We start from the raw sequence: 8,471 nt of genomic DNA, 5'->3' as shown, positions 1-8,471 counted from the left end.
CGGTACTGGCGTCTGGCCCTGGCGCGAGGGGAGGGCTCAGCTTCCTTTCGCGCCAAAGTTTCTAAAGTTCCGTAATTCGGAATTTTTTTAAATTAATAAGAGATTGAAAGTGGCTCTAAATTCACACATTAAATAATAAAAATTAACCTAATACACAGCTACGTTTTAGGAATTGGATTTCACAAGTTTACATTAATTAAGTTTAAATAATGTGAGTTACACTGGAGACTGTTCGTCACTTGTTGACTGCTCCAGTGGCGAGTTGCACATAAAAATGGGGAGGTCATAATTACGTCACACACTACTTTATTTAATTTAGGCTGAAGGCCGCAAGGGGAGCACTCACAAATGTATTAATAAAAACTCACACGTGAGTGACCCGGGCACTCCTACGTCGCACTTCCCTTGGATGGGTTTTTTAATTAAAAGTGATGTTATCATTAAATTATGTTTAATTTATAATGTACAGGAACCGCGGTGTCTGGTTGATTAGGGCATGGTCTTTAATTCTACCATTTGTTCCGGTGCTCGCCTGTCTCAGGTGGGCCATGGCTAGGGATGCGTTCCGTAAGCGGGGTCGGATACTGGTGGTTGCAGGTCGGGCTTTAGGGTGACCTTTAGTCAGACAATGTCAAGCTTGTGGACTTGACAGTACGTAAAATGAACTTATAGCGAGACACTTTCTTTTTCCGGCCGCATGGCACTGCCTCTGGGCTTCATGTGGAACTTTTCTATCCAATGTTTCATTAACTGGAACTTAACAGCGATCCGCATAGCATTTCCATGATATGTGGGTCTATGGGGCCCTCTGCCCAGAACCTCTCAGCGGAGGTACAGGATACGGCCATCTTCAGTGTGCAACGTGTTTCAATTAACAACCGAGCCTTTATTTGCTTGGAACTTATCAGTATTTACTACTCACTATGCCATCAGCCGGGGTTTCGGGTGCGATTCCCGCGGCGAGTCTAAGGAGCTGTATGTGAAAATTGGGGTGTTTTCCAGGAGGGCGCCAGGCTAGCTCTGTCATCTAACCGTGAGTGGGTCGATCGGCCCCAGCGTGTCCCCTAGACTCGGTGGCTTGACTTGGAAAGTAGCGACGGCCGGGTTAATCCCTGCACCGTAGAAAAAAACCGACCCGGAGTCGCATGAGGAGTTGCGTTGAAAAAGGTATTTGGTGATGACTATAGTTACCAGTCGTGAGGAATCATAGAGATAAAACTTGAAGGCTTCCCACGGTATGCTTACGTCCGCTCCGGGCTGCGAGCTGATCAGAACTGCTTCAGGGTAGTGCGGACGGGGGACCATCCCTCCATGTGCCAAGGTTACACTGCTCGTCTCATCTGGGTGGAGACTTGGCGAGGGATGCGCTCCACCAGCAGGAGCCAGTACTGCGCGCTGAGGCCGGGCTAATGGCCTTCGGTCGGTACGACGTCAAACTCCCCCCCCCCCCTGAAGAAGCCCGGCCTAGCACGCGATCAGGCTCTGCTGCGGTTTGCACCCCTAGCATGTCGTTTACTCCCCATCCTGGCGCCTGGGGTGGCTGCGGCTGGTGGGGCCGGCGCTCTGGACCTGGTGGCTGCGGCTAGTGGGACCGCATGGAGGCGTGATGAGGTGGTTGTGTGCAGTGTTGTGGTCGTGTGGTTGTGTGGTGTGGTGGCCTAGTTTTCACAGCATGTCCAGGCGGTTGGGGCTCTGGGAGGTCGCAGGTGGTAGTGCGTGTCCACCGGTGGTCGAGTTTCCTCCATCGTGCCCTCGGGATTGCGGGGGCCGCGGTGGCCCCTCTGGACCCTCCCGAGGTCGTACTCAGCCAGGTACCGCAGGGGCCACCTGTCCCTGGCGGGTCTCGTTACTTGGCATGTGGGCGGTTCGTCGGGCGCTCGTGGTAGGTCGTGAGGCGTCCGAGTGGTGGTGGTGGTGGTGTTGTTGTGGTCTTCTGTCGGGGTTGTACGGCGGTTACTCGCGTCGTGCTTGTTGAATGGCCCGCTAGAGTAAGGTTGCCTTCTTCGTTCGGGTATACACGGGGTTTCTCCTGCCTCGTCGTCGGGTTTCTTCATGACGGGTGTTGTGCCTTCAGGTAGGGTTGCCGCCTCCTCCTCTGATGCATGGGCGATCACTGGCCCAGCCACACAGAGTTATAGTTGTTGTCCGGCGGCCACATAGTGTACGTCGACGACGGTGGCTGTGTCTCCCAATAGGCCCTCTGGGTCGCTCAGTGAGACGTCGGTGATGGACACATGTCCATGGCGGTTCATCTGTCTCGGTTGGCGTGACATTATCTCGTGCGTGGGATCTTGTGCGTCACTTGGTGTTTCCAGGATCGTCGAGGGCCTCTTCTGGTGTCCTGGTTTGGATGTCGTGGTCTTGCTCTCCGGTAGCCGGTTCGGGATCATCTGCTACCAGTTGTTCGTTGTCGTGCATATTGTCGTGTGTCTTGTCATGGTCAGGTTCTTCCGGCATCAGCTCACCCGGTGTGTGGCCAGTCGTAGATTGTCGCGGTGGATCTTCCGGATGCGCCGCCCCCCGAGTCTGACCAGATATGCGGTCCTGCCCACGCGTCTCTGGATTTTGTAAGGCCCGCTCCAGCGCGGTGCCAATCCGGCGCAGTAATTGCAGAGGGCTGCCGACAGCGGATGGACCCAGGCGTAGACTTGGTCTCCCGCTCGGACTAGGGGTGGCTCCCGCGTGGTCTTGGGGGTGATCTTCTGCGAGTAGGTCGTTTGTCGTCGTCATGTGTCTTCATGCATGTCTGTCCTGTGCTTGTCGTGTTCCCCGTCCCTTCTCTGTCGTGCGGCGTCCTGTGGGTGGCCCATTCGCCTGGGAGGTGCAGGTTACTTCCTTGCACCATCTAGGCGGGCGTGTGGCCGGTGGCTGCGTTCACACGATGGCGGATGCAGAACAGAGCATCGGCGAGGTGTTGGTCCCACTTTGAGTGGTTGTCAGTCAGTCGGAGTCGGAGTTGGATCTTCAGTCCTGATTCCTGCACTCGGTAGGGTTGGCTCTGGGATGGTAAGCTGGGGTGGTGTGGTGCTGGATATGCACCTGCGCGCACCAGTCCTGCCATTGCTTGCCAATGAACTGGCTGCCATTATCGGTCAAGGCCGACTGTGGGTAGCCCCACCGAGGCAGGAACTCCTGCATCATGAGGTGGATGATGGTGGATGCCCTGGCATTGCTGCACGGATATGCCTCTGTCCACCTTGTGAACATATCCGTCATGATGAGTATGAACCTCTTCCCTCTGGGTGACCTGGGGTAGGGCCCCATCAGGTCGAGTGCGATGGTCTGGAAGGTGTGGGTCGGTTGTCGTGGGTGCTGTTGCTACTCCCAGTCGTGTCGGCACACCTTGCGGACCTGGCAGACCTCGCACTCCCTGACGTACTCCCTCACATCCCGCACCACGCCAGGCCAATGGTAGTGTTGGGAGACCGCGTGTCATGTCTGGTCCGTACCGGAGTGACCTGCCAAGGTCCTGGTCGTGGTAGAACCTCAAGACGGCCTCGCGCGCCTCGGGAGGCATGTAGGTCTTTCACGACCCAGCCTCTCCAAGCGCTCGGTGCATGATCCGGCCGTCCTGGTCTCTCCACGTCGGGTGTAGTTTGTCTCCGGCTTGTTGTCGTCGTTGGGTCATTTCGGTTGATTGACGTTGAGCGGTCATGACCCGTTAGTCGACGTCAGTTTCGGTGTCAGGTGGTGGGTCAGTTTGGTTGGCAACAGTCGTGATCTGTAAACAGGTGTTTAGTGCTGAGAGGTGTTTGGTGTTGGGACCGGGCGGCAGCATGTCCTCCCACTCCTCCACGTCGATGACCTCGTGTTGGTCGCTCGGTTGCCACGACAGGGCGTCTGGCAGCTGGTTTTCTCGCCCTGGCATGTGCTCCACCACAAAGTCGAAGGACTGGAGGAGTAATGCCCACCATGTGAGTTTCCTTTTTCTGCCCTGCATTGTCTGGAGCCAGGTGAGGCAGCGGTTGTCGGTACAGAGAGTAAAGGTCCGGCCCTAGAGATGTGGCCGGTACATTTTTACTGCCCAGATCACCGCCAAACACTCCTGCTCATTGCTGTGGTATCTACGCTCCACAGGCCCGAACTTCGCGCTGGTGTACTCCACTACGTGCTTGTCTCCTAGGTGGTCAACATGAAACAGGACGGCGCCTACCCCTAAGGCGCTGGCAGCTGTCTGCAGGATGAGTGGGCATTCAGGGTCAATACGCGCAAGGGTGTGGCAGCGAGTAAACGCACTCTTCACCTCCTCGAACGTGCATTGCGCATCGCTGCCCCAGTGGTAGCGCCTTTGCGGTGACAGCAGGTCGGTGAGGGGTGCGATTACCCGGGAGAAATCGGGTATGTATACCCTCAGCCAATTGATCAGACCGATAAACCTTTGGAGCTGCTTCCTAGTACATGGGGCCTCCGAAGTCGCGATCTTCTGGAGATGGCCAGTCTGAGGCTGGCTTCCCTCCGCGTTGACGCGGTGCCACAGGAATTCCACCTCCTCGGTACCCAGGTGGCATTTAGCGGGGTTTGCTGTCAGGTGGTGGGTGGCGAGTCTCTCGATCACGAGTGCTAGGTGGCGGCAGTGGTCCTCCCCTGTCTCCGAGAAGACGATAACATCGTCTAGATACGCGAGGGCGAACTGGCCGAGGTACCCTAGCACCCACGTCATCATTGCTTGGAATGTCGCTGGTGCACACTTGAGCCCAAAAGGCATGGCCCTGTACTGGAATCGCCTGCCATCGGGGACGGTGAAGGTGGTTTTCTCCCGGTCTTGGTGTTTGATTGGTACTTGCCAGTACCCCGACTTCAGATCTAGTGTGCTGAACACGCGGGCCTTCCCGAGGCCGGATACCACCGTCTCGATGCTGATCTGTGGGGGTGGTGCGCTGATGGTTGCGGCGTTGAGGGGGCGAAAATCAGTACAAAAACTCAGAGTACCGTCCCTTTTGGGGGCCAGAACAATACACGTGTTGTAGGGGCTGTTGAAGGGTTATATCACCCCACTGTGCAGCATTTCAGTGACCTGCTCTCGTATGATCCTCTGCTCCTTGTACCCATAACCCTGGGGTGATTCATAGATAGGTTGGTCGGTGGTGGTCGGGATGGAGTGCTCGGTTACAGTGGTGCGCCGTAAGGGCTCGGCGGTTGCGAACACGCCTCGTCGTTCGTGCAGGACTTTGTTGATGGTGCTACGGAACTCTGGTGGTACATCTTGGTGGAGGTCGTCTAGGGTTACGGTCAGGCCTGATGGTCTAGGTGTTCGACCCACCGCATACACAGCGAACCTCTCAGTTCGCCCCACATTGATTTTAGCTGGCCCCATCTCCAACACGGTATCGTGTTCTGCCAGCCAGGGTTGCCCTAACACAAGCTCTTCCCCCAAGTCCCCCACAACAACAGCGGTGACTGGCGTAGTTAGCTCCCAAAGGCTTACCTTCACATCCGCTTGTCCCATCATCCGGCCGGCGTGGGTGGTGGTTGCCAGCCGGAGCTCGCCCTGATGTGGGCGGAAGGTCCCGGGAGGTACCAGCAAGGGGTGGATGAACAACTGGCTCGCCCCCATGTCGATGAGGGTGAGGGTCGGGCATCTATTCACCTCGACGGGCACGCGGAGCAGGTGGTCGCTGGGTTGTGCGAGTTGTCCCATCCTGGGGGGTTGTTGTAACTGTATTGGTCCGCCGTGGCTGGGCTGTTGGGTGTGGTGTATGTCGGCGCGGTGGGTGCGCTTGGCGGTTGAGTGTGGTGTGTTGCTGAGGTCGCCTGGTCCTGTCATGAGTGTCGTGGTGGGTTCTGTCATGGTTGGCATACCTGGTGGTCTTGGGTAGCGAGGTGTTGTGGTGGGCGGCGCTTGTCGTGGCTCGTCGTGGTTGTCACCTGCGCTCATGTAGCGTATGTCGGCACGGTGGATGCATTCGGCGGTTGAGCGTGGTGCGGTACTGGGTTCATTGCGTCCTGTTATGAGTGTCGTGGTGGGTGGTTCATGTCGTGCTGCCCTTGTCGTGGGTGGGTTTGCTGTGGTCGTGGCATTACCTGGTTCGCGTGTCGGTATTGTGGGTGGGGACTCCATCTGTGTCCCCCCCCTTACTCGTTTTCCGTCAACTCTTGGTCGTGCGAGGTGGTGGGTGGCCGGTAAGTGGGTTGTCTCGTGCGCCGGGCGTTTGCACCCCTAGGACAGTCGCTGTGCCAGTGGTACGTGCCCTGGGAGCATCCAAACCTGCACTGTGGTGGTTGATAACTTGCACTGGCTTCCGGCCGCGTCAGGACGTCGGTGCGTAGCATTTATCGGCTCCCTGAGGTTGGGGCCCCTCTGTTGTGGTTGGGGTGATGGTGCCTGGATTGCTAGCAGGTGTCGGTGGTTGGTTGGGCTGCTCCGTTCTCGCTCGGGGCCACGTGCGCTCCTTCCCCACATCCTCTGAACATTTTGCTCCGTCGCCACTGCGAGTTGCACGTATTCCATGACGGTGTTTACGTGGGTGACGCGCATGAACGGCTGGAGCTGGTCCCTCAACAGTAGGGTGATGGTGGGGAGTGCTCTGGTGGGCTCTGCGAGTGGTGCTATGCGCTTTAAAAGCTGTAGCTTGTGTGCCACGAAGTTCTCAACGGGTTCGCTGTCTCTGTGTGTGTTCCCGTAGAATTGCGCTGTGCATTGCACCATTGTCGCGCCTGCATCTAACCGTTGGCTGAAGGCCTCCGTGAACTCCTGCCACTCCATATCGAAGCGGCCCCATAGGCGCCACCAGGTCAGGGTGCTTCCCCGCAGCTGTTCGCTGGTCCGCTTGGGCCACTTGTCGATTGGGGTTCCCCTTCGCATGAGTCGGATTTCGCACTGGTGGAGGTATGCGCGTGGGTCCTCGTGAGGCGCACCACTGAATTCGGGTAACCTCGATGAGTATGGGGCAGTTCGCACCGACTCCATGCGCATGTTGGTGGGTCGCGTTGCAATGTCGTGCCCAATCAGTTGTGCTGTGGTTTGGTGTGGGGGCATGCCGTAACACGTGTTTGGCTTGTTCCCGGTGACTGGCACTCTCAGTGTGGGTTGTGGTGGTATTGTATACCCTGTCTCTACTTTTTCCTTCCAAATCTTCTTCCAGTCTATGTTCCACTGTTCGTGGTTCGCTTGGTTGGTTGGTGATGTGGTATTGGTTTGCGCTGCGCATTGGCACGTGCTTTGCCAAGGCAGTGAGCCTGTCAGCAAGTCGGTGGTACTCGGTTGCTTGCAGTGTGCGCATGTCCCGTTGGATGTTTGGTGAAACATAGTTCTGTTGCGACTCTTGGTCCTTCGGACGATTGTTATCGTTGTCGTGCCGCGCGCGCCTTAGCGAGTCCGCAGGCTGGGTGCCCGGACAGCCGCACAAACGGGAGATCGCGATTGGGAAGGCGGATTGGTTGCGCGCGCCGCTCCAGCGACTTGGTAGAAGGGGGTGGTGTGGACACCCCTGTGAAGGTAGGGGCCGAGAGCGCCCGGACAGCAGCACAAAGGGGAGGTCAAGGATGGCCGCGGCGGAGGAGGGGATGCGGATGGGCGTGCGAAGCGACGGCCGATAGCGCCCGGAGAGCCGCACAAAGTAGAGGTGAAAAACGGTCGTTGAGGGGAGGGGATGTCGGGCTGTGGCGTTGCGCTCCCCGCTCCCGCGTCACGAAGGTCGTGAAGCGGGTGGCTGCGGGGGGTGGGGAGAAGCTCCTATGTCCTCTCGCCTCGACATGCCGTCCTGTCTTAACCTGATCCGTTCTCGCCCGCAAAATGGCCGTTTAGTGCCCGTTTTGTCGTCCGAGTTGGAAATGGCTTGAATAATTCTGTTTTGAGATTTCTCCTGGTTTGTTTTCTGTCCGGTTTTGCTTGACGGGTGTTTCTCTTGCTGATTTATTTTGCACTATTTGCCACACGCAGGGGTGCCATTTGCTATCAGCCAGGGTTTCGGGTGCGATTCCCGCGGCGAGTCTAAGGAGCTGTGAGTGAAAATTGGGATGTTTTCCGGGAGGGCACCAGGCTAGCTCTATCGTCTAACCGTGAGTGGGTCGATCGGCCCCAGCGTGTCCCCTAGACTCGGTGGCTTGACTTGGAAAGTAGCGACGGCCGGGTTAATCCCTGCACCGTAGAAAAAAACCGACCCGGAGTCGCGTGGGGAAATGCGTTGAAAAAGGTATTTGGTGATGACTATGCCGTCACCCGACCTATGTGAAAGGTCCGGGGGGTACCTGACGGGCGCTACGGGCGTCGCGATGCTCTGGTTGTCCGGAGGGGCGCCAGGCTAGTTGGCTGCTAGGCCGTTGGTGTGGGGTCGTGGGTACTCTGCCCCCGCGTGCCCCGCCAGGTACACGGCTTGAATGTAACCTGAATGGTTCTACGCTTGACTGTGAAGGCCGCTCGGACGTTTGGAGGACGGGGAATTACGGAAAATTAGTGTACACGAGTTGGCGAGAATACGTTTAATTTGTGAGTTTCACCGGGGGTCCATGTGGGTACACGGTACACTCTACAA

Source organism: Bacillus rossius, chromosome 1, assembly GCF_032445375.1.
Source record: "Bacillus rossius redtenbacheri isolate Brsri chromosome 1, Brsri_v3, whole genome shotgun sequence".
Classification (NCBI taxonomy): Eukaryota; Metazoa; Arthropoda; class Insecta; order Phasmatodea; family Bacillidae; genus Bacillus; species Bacillus rossius.
The sequence above is the reverse complement of the archived record's forward strand: the minus strand, read 5'-3'. Positions refer to the sequence as shown.